The 10,330-nt window shown below is 43.9% G+C and overlaps 1 pseudogene; it reads right to left on the bottom strand.

Moving 5' to 3' along the window:
- Positions 1–4,268: 4,268 nt before the first annotated feature.
- LOC140913641 (E3 SUMO-protein ligase ZBED1-like) lies at positions 4,269–7,988 on the bottom strand (annotated as a pseudogene).
- Between the last annotated feature and the right edge of the window lie 2,342 nt (positions 7,989–10,330).

Here is a 10,330-nt window from a genome sequence, read left to right as displayed (position 1 = left end):
AAAACAAATAAAAGGGAAACCCAGCTGTTGCCACCAGCTAATTGAAAATTGTATGTAGAGACCTTTTAAGACACAAATGCCAATCAGGTTCTTAAAAGAGGTAAATTTTATTAAACAACAAAAAGAAAGAAAATACATCTGGAATTTAGGATTTTGCTAGATTTCAAAAGAGCAATTACAAAAGCACCCAAAATAGCTTTCTTGGGGGTTGAGCTTAAAGGTTACAAGCAAACAAAAGCATCTGGGATTAGCACAGAGGAATCCACAAGCCTTACAAAAACTAAAAGAAATAACCCTGATCGTGTCTATCTAAACATTCACTGTCCCAATGAGTTCTTCTAGGTATGGACGATGAATTTTCATACCTGGTCCAAACTTTACACAGCATTCCAGCTGCCCCTGTCTCTTCAGCCCAGAGAGAACAACAGAGAGACAAAGGGAAAGCATTTTCCCCATTTTTTTAAAAGTTCTAGCCTTCCCATTGGCTCTTTTGGTCAGGTGCCCACTCCCTTTTCTTTACCTGGGGACTTTTTAACCCTTTACAGGTAAAGCAAGCAGCCACCAAGAGGGACTTTATAGCTATCTGGCTGGCTGGGTGTCTATCAAAGGGAGATATCCCCTCATTCATTTATCACAACAAGCTTGTACAGCCTCAGATTATTAAGCTTCAGTCACAAAAGCTGTAGCAAGCTCTAAATCCTTTTAACATTTCAAGAGAATGAAAATGCGACAAAAGTACTGAAGTCTCCATTGAAAGAGCACTTATCTTCTGAGGTACATACAAATCCAGGGTTCTAAAAGTCATAGAAGTTAGAGATTGAAAATACCTGTGATGTCATCTTGTCCTTCCCCAGTCCATTAGGTTTGTTCTCGACACAGTCCACTTCTAGTGCTTTGTGCTGTTTGAGTAGCTGTGTGTTATTTTAAACTAGTGCTCAAATATCATGGTGATTATTACTGTGTAAGAACCTGCCTAGAATAATACGACTGAGAATAGCTTTATCCTGTCGAGCCAGATGCTCATTTTTGATAATGTTTCAATCACCCTTTTTTGCTGTAGTTTTGATTCATATATATTTTTTGTGAAAACTAGAAAAGTTTGTGAAACAAAATGTGGGTATGTTTTAGCCAGAAAATTGCTACAGTTACTGATCAGTGCAACCACTGTTCTGCTTTCTTTTCCAATAGTGGTTTTCCATCACTTAAGCCTAAATTCAAGGGTAATGAGGTGCCGAAACTCCTCCCTTGGGGGAGTTAGTTGCCTACGTCTCAGTTTTATGCTCCACTATGATACACAAAACTCCTGCTGACCCATGAAGGTGTCTAAACTCTCTTGGTACCTAAGTTTTTTATAATTAAATGTTCCCTCAGAACAGATATTTCTGCCTCTGGGCATTCACACTGCTGCCTCATTCTAGGTGTCTGGATGACAATATCCTTCCTAAGCCCCAGAGCAACTCATGAACTGGGGAAGACAGGTAGGTATTCGGACACCTAACTCACGTGCAGGGCCCAGTCTGGTAGATGTGCTTGGGAGAGGAGTGGGAGTTGTTATGGGGGATCTGCCTCCTCTCATATGAGTGCTCTAAACATTGGGTTATAGGACATTCTGATATGGAGCTCCTTCAGCAGAGCTTTTTGAAGTAGTTGCATGGTAAAGTCATTGGGCCAGACACAGAACAGGAATGAACAAGCACAAGCATGAGAAAGACTCTGGAGCCTGGTGTTAGAGCACTCACCCAGGATGTGGAAAAGCCAATGTCTAGTCCATCTACCCCAATGATTCTTAAATTATCCCCAGTGCAACAGCTTCAACCGGAGAGACAGAAACACCCACATCAAAATATTCCACAGATCAATGGTTAGAGTAATCATTGAGAGGTGGTACACCCCTGTTCAAGTCCTTTCTCCTCACCTGGCAGAGGGGCAACTTAAACCAGTGGTCTCCAATATCTCAGGTGAGTATCTTAGTTACTGGGCTGAAAGTTAGGAGGCAGGTCCTCCTCCTCCTTCTTCTCTCTTTCCATTTCTTGGGGAAAAAAAACACCTTAGGCTGCTAACTCCAATAGAAGATTTACAACTGAGAATCACTAACAGATATATTGCCACCTGCAAACAGGACCTAGACACTTATCTCAGTGAGAGTGGTGGGCTTAGTGAACACCCCTCTTGTCAGCATCTCCCATTGACTAGCTTAGGCAGCTCCCTGTTTAGCATGCATGCTTTCCTGAATAGCATTTTAAGGCACCTAACTCTCCTCATTCATGGTATAGTTAGTTGTTTCAGGCTTTGTGAATCACTCTGTTGTTCCTGTGATTTTCTAGGAGCCTAAAAGTTAAGTGTTAAAGTTAAGCACTCAATATCAAAATGCCTAAGTACTTTTGTGAACTTAGGCCTTACACCTTTTATTTTATTGCTGTGAGCTGTTCAGTGGGAAAACTGAAATTTAGTCTATTTAACAAGATATTTTGTAGGCAAGCATTGTAAAGTGAAAAGAAAAGGAGTACTTGTGGCACCTTAGAGACTAACCAGTGCCACAAGTACTCCTTTTCTTTTTGCGAATACAGACTAACACGGCTGTTCCTCTGAAACCTGTCATTGTAAAGTGGACACCCTTTGAGAGCCTAAACATTTTCTACTCTACATTTGATACTATGTTATCTCTGGTCCTAAACAGAAGAGGATATTCAGGTTTCTGAAAGCATCTAAAAGAATAATTATTGCTTAATGTTTAAGAAGCGGCACTATATAGGATCTCATTCTCCCTTGTCCTATGTGTTTGGCAGCCTTACGTTGATTTTGAAGTGAGCAGCATGTCATGCTGTCTGGAGTAGATGACAACTCTGAGTGCCAGTCTCAGAGCAGACTGTTAAAAACAGGGCAGACACCCCAAACTGGTGGTGTTGATAGTACAGATTGCTGAGCTGCTCTATTCTGTTTCCTAAGCACAGAACTTGAAAACATTGCTTTGCCACTATTAATATGATTTTCAATATGGGAAGAACTAAAATAAAATTAACTAAATTGATAAGAAATAGGGTGGTAACAGTAGACCATAACATTAATATGCATAAATTAATAATTGGATACATATTAAAATAGGAAGTAATTGTTTACAGTTTAATTATTTGGTAATTTCGTATGTGTGAAATGTTGGCACACAGCCAAGAAAAATTAATTAGCAGTTTCAGTTCAACATATAACTTGTGTGTTGACAAACAGACAAATGTAAAATAGAGTAAAGTAAAGGTCACCCCAACACTGCAGGGAGAGGTCAGTCGGGCATGTTCAGTCCAAAATGAGGTGAGGGTCTCCAGACCATAATAGTAAAGAGACCACAATACTAAGACTTTATATGTAAGAGCTTTGATTGACCGCCAGATTTAGCAGTTGTGATTGGACTATAAGAATGGACCAATCAGAAAGGGTCTAAATTTGTTTGGCGGATAAGGAAGGACTTAAAGAATAGCTAATCAGAACAGGTCAAAAATCGTATAAAAAACAAAGAGTCAACTTGCAAAATTTAGGAAGGGCAGGAGCAGGAGAAAAAGGCAGCTGGGAGAAGAAGCAAAAGAATCAGAAACAGAGAAGATTGAGGCCAGAACTCTGCATTGGGTTTTTGCAGTGGAGCAAGGAATCACCACAAGCAGTAGCTGTAACAGTAACCACAGGGTGACAGCAGCAGCAACAGTGCTGCTGGGACAGAGCAGAAAAGGACCCTGATAGAACAGATGGAGAGAAGACTATGGAGAGTAAGCATGCTAAGTATAATGTAAAATATAGATAGAAATAGGATTAATGTGTATGTGACTGTATGTTTGGGTTAATAAAGGTGTGTGTTTGGATTGTGAATGTTACATTGTTTTTAGGGCTGTCAAACAATTTAAAAAAAATAATCACGATTAATTGTGTGATTAAAAATTAATCATGATTAATAGCATGATTAAAATTAATCACAATCATGTGATTAATTGCACTGTTAAACAATAATAGAATACCATTTATTTAAATATTTTGAATGTTTTCTACATTTTCAAATATTTTATTTCAATTACAAGACAAAATACAAAGTGTACAGTGCTCACTTTATTTTTATGACGAAAATTTGCACTATAAAATTGAAACATCAATTCACCTCATTGAAATACAGTAGTGCAATCTCTTTATCAAGAAAGCTGAACTTACAACTGTAGAATTATGTAAAAAAGAATAACTGCACTTAACAATAAAACAATGTAAAACTTTAGAGCCTACAAGTCCACTCAGTCCTACTTCTTTTTCAGCCAATCACTCAGACAAACAGTCTTGTTTACGGTTTTAGGAGATAATGCTGCCTGCTTCTTGTTTCCAATGTCACTTGAAATTGAAAACAAGCGTTTGCATGACACTGTTGTAGCTGGCATCAAAAGATATTTACGTGCTAGATGTGCTAAAGATATATATGCTCCTTCATGCTTCAACTGCCATTACAGTTGAAAGAAGAAAGCCAAGGAAAGTGTGGGCCCCTTACTGAATGAGGGAGGCAACCTAGTGACAGAGGATGTGGAAAAAGCTAATGTACTCAATGCTTTTTTTGCCTCTGTTTTCACGAACAAGGTCAGCTCCCAGACTGCTGCGCTGGGCATCACAAAATGGGGAAGAGATGGCCAGCCCTCTGTGGAGATAGAGGTGGTTAGGGACTATTTAGAAAAGCTGGATGTGCACAAGTCCATGGGGCCGGATGAGTTGCATCCGAGAGTGCTGAAGGAATTGGCGGCTGTGATTGCAGAGCCATTGGCCATTATCTTTGAAAACTCGTGGCGAACCGGGGAAGTCCCGGATGACTGGAAAAAGGCTAATGTAGTGCCAATCTTTAAAAAAGGGAAGAAGGAGGATCCTGGGAACTACAGGCCAGTCAGCCTCACCTCAGTCCCTGGAAAAATCATGGAGCAGGTCCTCAAAGAATCAATTCTGAAGCACTTGCATGAGAGGAAAGTGATCAGGAACAGCTAGCATGGATTCAACAAGGGAAGGTCATGCCTGACTAATCTAATCGCCTTTTATGATGAGATTACTGGTTCTGTGGATGAAGGGAAAGCAGTGGATGTATTGTTTCTTGACTTTAGCAAAGCTTTTGACACAGTCTCCCACAGTATTCTTGTCAGCAAGTTAAGGAAGTATGGGCTGGATGAATGCACTATAAGGTGGGTAGAAAGCTGGCTAGATTGTCGGGCTCAACGGGTAGTGTTCAATGACTCCATGTCTAGTTGGCAGCCGGTATCAAGTGGAGTGCCCCAAGGGTCGGTCCTGGGGCCGGTTTTGTTCAATATCTTCATAAATGATCTGGAGGATGGTGTGGATTGCACTCTCAGCAAATTTGCGGATGATACTAAACTGGGAGGAGTGGTAGATATGCTGGAGGGGAGGGATAGGATACAGAAGGACCTAGACAAATTGGAGGATTGGGCCAAAAGAAATCTGATGAGGTTCAATAAGGATAAGTGCAGGGTCCTGCACTTAGGACGGAAGAACCCAATGCACAGCTACAGACTAGGGACCGAATGGCTAGGCAGCAGTTCTGCGGAAAAGGACCTAGGGGTGACAGTGGACGAGAAGCTGGATATGAGTCAGCAGTGTGCCCTTGTTGCCAAGAAGGCCAATGGCATTTTGGGATGTATAAGTAGGGGCATAATGAGCAGATGGAGGGACGTGATCGTTCCCCTCTATTCGACATTGGTGAGGCTTCATCTGGAGTACTGTGTCCAGTTTTGGGCCCCACACTACAAGAAGGATGTGGATAAATTGGAGAGAGTCCAGCGAAGGGCAACAAACATGATTAGGGGTCTGGAACACATGACTTATGAGGAGAGGCTGAGGGAGCTGGGATTGTTTAGCCTGCAGAAGAGAAGAATAAGGGGGGATTTGATAGCTGCTTTCAACTACCTGAAAGGGGGTTCCAAAGAGGATGGCTCTAGACTGTTCTCAATGGTAGCAGATGACAGAACGAGGAGTAATGGTCTCAAGTTGCAGTGGGGGAGGTTTAGATTGGATATTAGGAAAAACTTTTTCACTAAGAGGGTGGTGAAACACTGGAATGTGTTACCTAGGGAGGTGGTAGAATCTCCTTCCTTAGAGGTTTTTAAGGTCAGGCTTGACAAAGCCCTGGCTGGGATGATTTAACTGGGAATTGGTCCTGCTTCGAGCAGGGGGTTGGACTAGATGATCTTCTGGGGTCCCTTCTAACCCTGATATTCTATGATTCTATGATTCTATGATACAGACCACATATATCTATTCTGATGGCGGGTTTTGCTCGATAACAATCCAAAGCAGTAGGGACCGATGCATGTTCATTTTCATCATCTAAGTCAGATGCCACCAGCAGAAGGTTGATTTTCATTTTTTGGTAGTTCAGATTCTGTAGTTTCCGCATTAGAGTGTTGCTCTTTTAAGACTTCTGACAGCATGCTCCACACCTCATCCCTCTCAGATTTCGGAAAGCACTTCAGATTCTTAAATCTTGGGTCTAGTGCTGTAGCTATTTTTAGAAAGCTCAGATTGGGACTTTCTTTGCATTTTGTAAAATCTGTTATGAAAATGTTCCTAAATCGAACAACATATGCTGGATCTTCATCAGAGACTGACATAACATGGAATATATGGTAAAATGCAGGTAAAACCATGAAACAGGAGACATGCAATTCCCTCCCCAAGGAGTTCAGTCACAAACCTTCAGGGCTCAAGCAGTGTTTCTAGCTTTTGCAGTTTTTCAAAATCCTTATCTGTCGGCACTGATAGATAGTGCTTTTGAAGAATAAATGTAGATGTGATAGTGGCTTTATTGAAAAGCAGGCACTGAATCATGGCCAATGTGGAGTTCCATCTGATTGAAATATCATGTACAAGAGGTTCTTGTTTCTGTCCGTTTGCAGCTTGTCGTATTCCTAGCTCTGTCCTGTTAGCTGGACTGTGTTTGAAATGGCCCACAAGTTTTCTACATTTTGCCAGCACGTTTTCAAAACTACCATCATTGAGCGCTACTGTAATGGATCATGGAATATCAGCACTGGAAGGGACCTCAGGAGGTCATCGAGTGCAACCCCCTGCTCAAAGCAGGACCAACCCCCAGTTTTTGCCCCAGATCCCTAAATGCCCCCCTTAAGGATTGAACTTACATCCCTGGGTTTAACAGACCAATGCTCATACCACTGAGCTATCCCTCATTATAAGAAATGTGCGTCATGTATTCAAAAGGCAAGCGACTGGCTGCTGCTACCATATTATGTGCATTGTCAGTACTAACTGTTGTTACCATTTCTTAAATATTCCATTCTTTTGCAACATCCATGAAATGCTCTGCACATGCTTCAGCATAATATCTCTCTTCAGTATGTGTTACTGTTACAGTAGATGACTGCTGTGTCCATGCAAGCATCAGTAAGGTGTGCCATTACGTGAAGATAGCTATGATTGCTCAAGGATGTCCAGTGATTGCCAGTCAAAGCAACAGCCAGTGCATTTTCAGAAGTAGTCTTTTTTTGTAGTCTTCTTGTTGTCATATAGGTCAGTTATTCATTATTAAATGCTTCCTCAGGAGGGCAAGATATATGACTGATTAGAAGATGCAATTTCAATACTATCACTTAGCTCTCTGTCATTTACAATGTTGAGTGGTCTGCAGTCCATAGCTATCCACTTTGCAATAGCATTAGTTAAGGTGTTGTACTTTGATCCATGGGCTTGTAGCGATCCTGAAACTCTGAAGTTGTACTCTGTCGAGGCTGGCTGTATTCATTTGCTTGTGGTGGGTTATCTCTAGCACAAGATCTGGAGGCAAAAGCATGCTTAGAACATAGCTGGTACTCCAGACTTAGAGTGCTTCTTGGGAATTTGAACTCAGCCTTGCAATAGCTACAGATAACAGTCTTTTTAGCCAAAGAACCATCTGGAAGTATTTTAAACATAAATTTCCCATTCAAAAGACCTGAACTGTTGCTGCTTTGCTCCATTAGCTTTTTCTGATATTTAATCACTCCAGATCATAAAAACACAGTACAACTGTGACAATGTCTGGAATAACTCAATAAATTCTTTTATATAACCAAAATATATTTGTCTCCTGTTCAAAAGAGTCCTTGCCATGGATACTGAAAGAGTTTACCTCAGGATCAACATTCAGTAGGGGAATGAATGGTGCAGGAAGCTTTTTTTCTCAGCTGCTGCTGGGTTAGCCTTTTGTATATGATTTTGTACATGTCCTTTAGAGGAGTCTTGGCTTATTAAAGGGTAAGATTTTTTTATCTCAGAAAGTCAGTACTCTGGAGATGAGAGCGGTGTGAGTTGTGCAGGAGAAAGGTGAATATTTGATGTTGCTCCTGTTGGGTTGGGTTTCTGAGCTCACCAGGTTGACCTCCTGTCCAAAGAGAGTTTCTTCTTAGAAATCTGCATTCAGTGTTGGGGGAGGACAGGGGAGGGGGGAAAGTAAGCAATGACTTGTGCAGGAGAAGGGTCTGGGAGGACGTGGGGTGTCAACAGGGAGGAGCAAGCAATATCTTATGCAGAAGGAGGGTGAGGAAGGTGTCTTGCTGCTGCTTCTGGAAGGGTGGTTTCTGGTACTGGGCTCACCAGGCCCACCTCCTTTTACTGAGCTAGGTGGGCTTTCTTCAGCTGAGTGAGACCTTGTTTGCAAGGGAGGGTGGATTTTACCTCAGGGACTCATCATACTGCAGGGGAGGAGAGGCTGTTGCAGGGAGGCTGAGCTCGCCAGGCTTCATGTTCTCTATGGGGTTCCCCTGGACCAAGTGGCTGGCTTGGGGCAATGGGCATGATGCAGGGGGGTTGGTCTCGGGAGTGAGGGGCTGGCAGCCGGGACAGAGCTGAGGACTACCCTGGCCATGCAAGGTGCAGACTGGCTAGGGTGACAATATGTCCCATTTTGGCCAGGACAGTCCCCTTTTTCAGCTTTGTCCCAGGTGTCCCTACTTTTTCACCAAAACTGAGCATTTGTTCTGTCTGTGGGTGACACAGAGAGGGTTGTGGGGCAGGGGTCAGCCCCGGCCACAGCCTCGGCCCCAGCCCCAGCTGTGGGCGGCACAGGACTGGGGGGGGGGGGTAAACCCCAACTTCAGACAGCATGGTGCTCAGCAGGCACAGGGCTCGGCGTGGGGGTGAGCTCCAGGCAGCACAAGGCTCATGAGGGGTCAGTTCCCAAGCTCGCGTGGGGGGGGTTAGCCCCTGGCAGCATGGGGCTCGGAAGTGGGGGGTCAGCCCCAGCCTCAGCTGTGGATGGCTCAGGGCTGGGGTAAAGAGACCCCACTGGGGGCAGTGCAGAGCTCATGGGGAGCAGGGCTCAGCCCCAGCTGCAGGTGTCCTGGGGCTCAGGGGTGGGGGTCAGTACCTGAGCTCGGTGGGAGGGTCAGCCCCAGCTGGCATGAGGCTCGGGGGGGGGGATCAGCCCCAGCCCCAGCTGCAGGCAGCACAGGGCTCAGGGGTGGGGGTGAGCTCCCAAACTCAGGGTGGTGGTGTGAACTCCAGCCCCAGAAGTCACGGGGCTCGGGAAGGGGAGGTCAGCACCACCTGCGGGTGGCACGGGTCTCAGGGTCAGCTCCAGCCCCAGCTGTGGGTGGCACCAGGCTGGGGGGAAAGACCTAGCTGTGGGCAGTGGGGAGCTTGGGGTGGGGGGCTTAGCCCCAGATGCGGGTGGCAGGGCGTGGGATGTGGGTCAGTGCTTCATAGAATAATCCCCTCTATCCTTCCAGGTTAAAGCTTTACTGTCCACTGGGTCACTGGGCTAGATTGCAAGTTACTTTTCCTCATTGCTGCCATCCACTTGTCATTTTCCCAGCCAAATCCAGACCCTTCTAGGACTCTACAGCTGAAGAGCTTCCCAGAAGTTCCTTTCATATCTCTCACTGGTTCCCTTTTCCCTGGTAGTCTCCTGAACCATGAAACATTTCTCCAGCTTGACTGTACCACAAACAGCCTTCCTGCTCCTGGCAAGTATCTCTTACTGACTGAATGGAACCACAGGTTTCTCTTTATGTACTGCGGCCCTGTCACATGGCTCTCATTGACCCGTGGACTCCAAGTTCTATAACCAGGCTACCAGATTAAGCCACCCACAAGTGAAGAGGGGAGAAGTGTGAAGCCACGATCAGGATGGTAATAATGAGAACATGTGGATAACAATGTGTAAAACATAAAAGTTATTTGTTTTTTTTAAAGGTTTTGCCTATTTTTCATTTTTTAATACAAAACTATGTCTAAGTAGGTAAATTATTTATCAGCAATCCCCACTAGCCTGCAACCTAAGATTGACTCTTTTTTTCTCTGTCACTCTTAACACAGACTC

The sequence above is a fragment of the Lepidochelys kempii genome, chromosome 1, assembly GCF_965140285.1.
Source record: "Lepidochelys kempii isolate rLepKem1 chromosome 1, rLepKem1.hap1, whole genome shotgun sequence".
Taxonomy (NCBI): domain Eukaryota; kingdom Metazoa; phylum Chordata; order Testudines; family Cheloniidae; genus Lepidochelys; species Lepidochelys kempii.
Note: the sequence above shows the minus strand (reverse complement) of the source record. Positions and strands in the feature narration are given on the sequence as shown.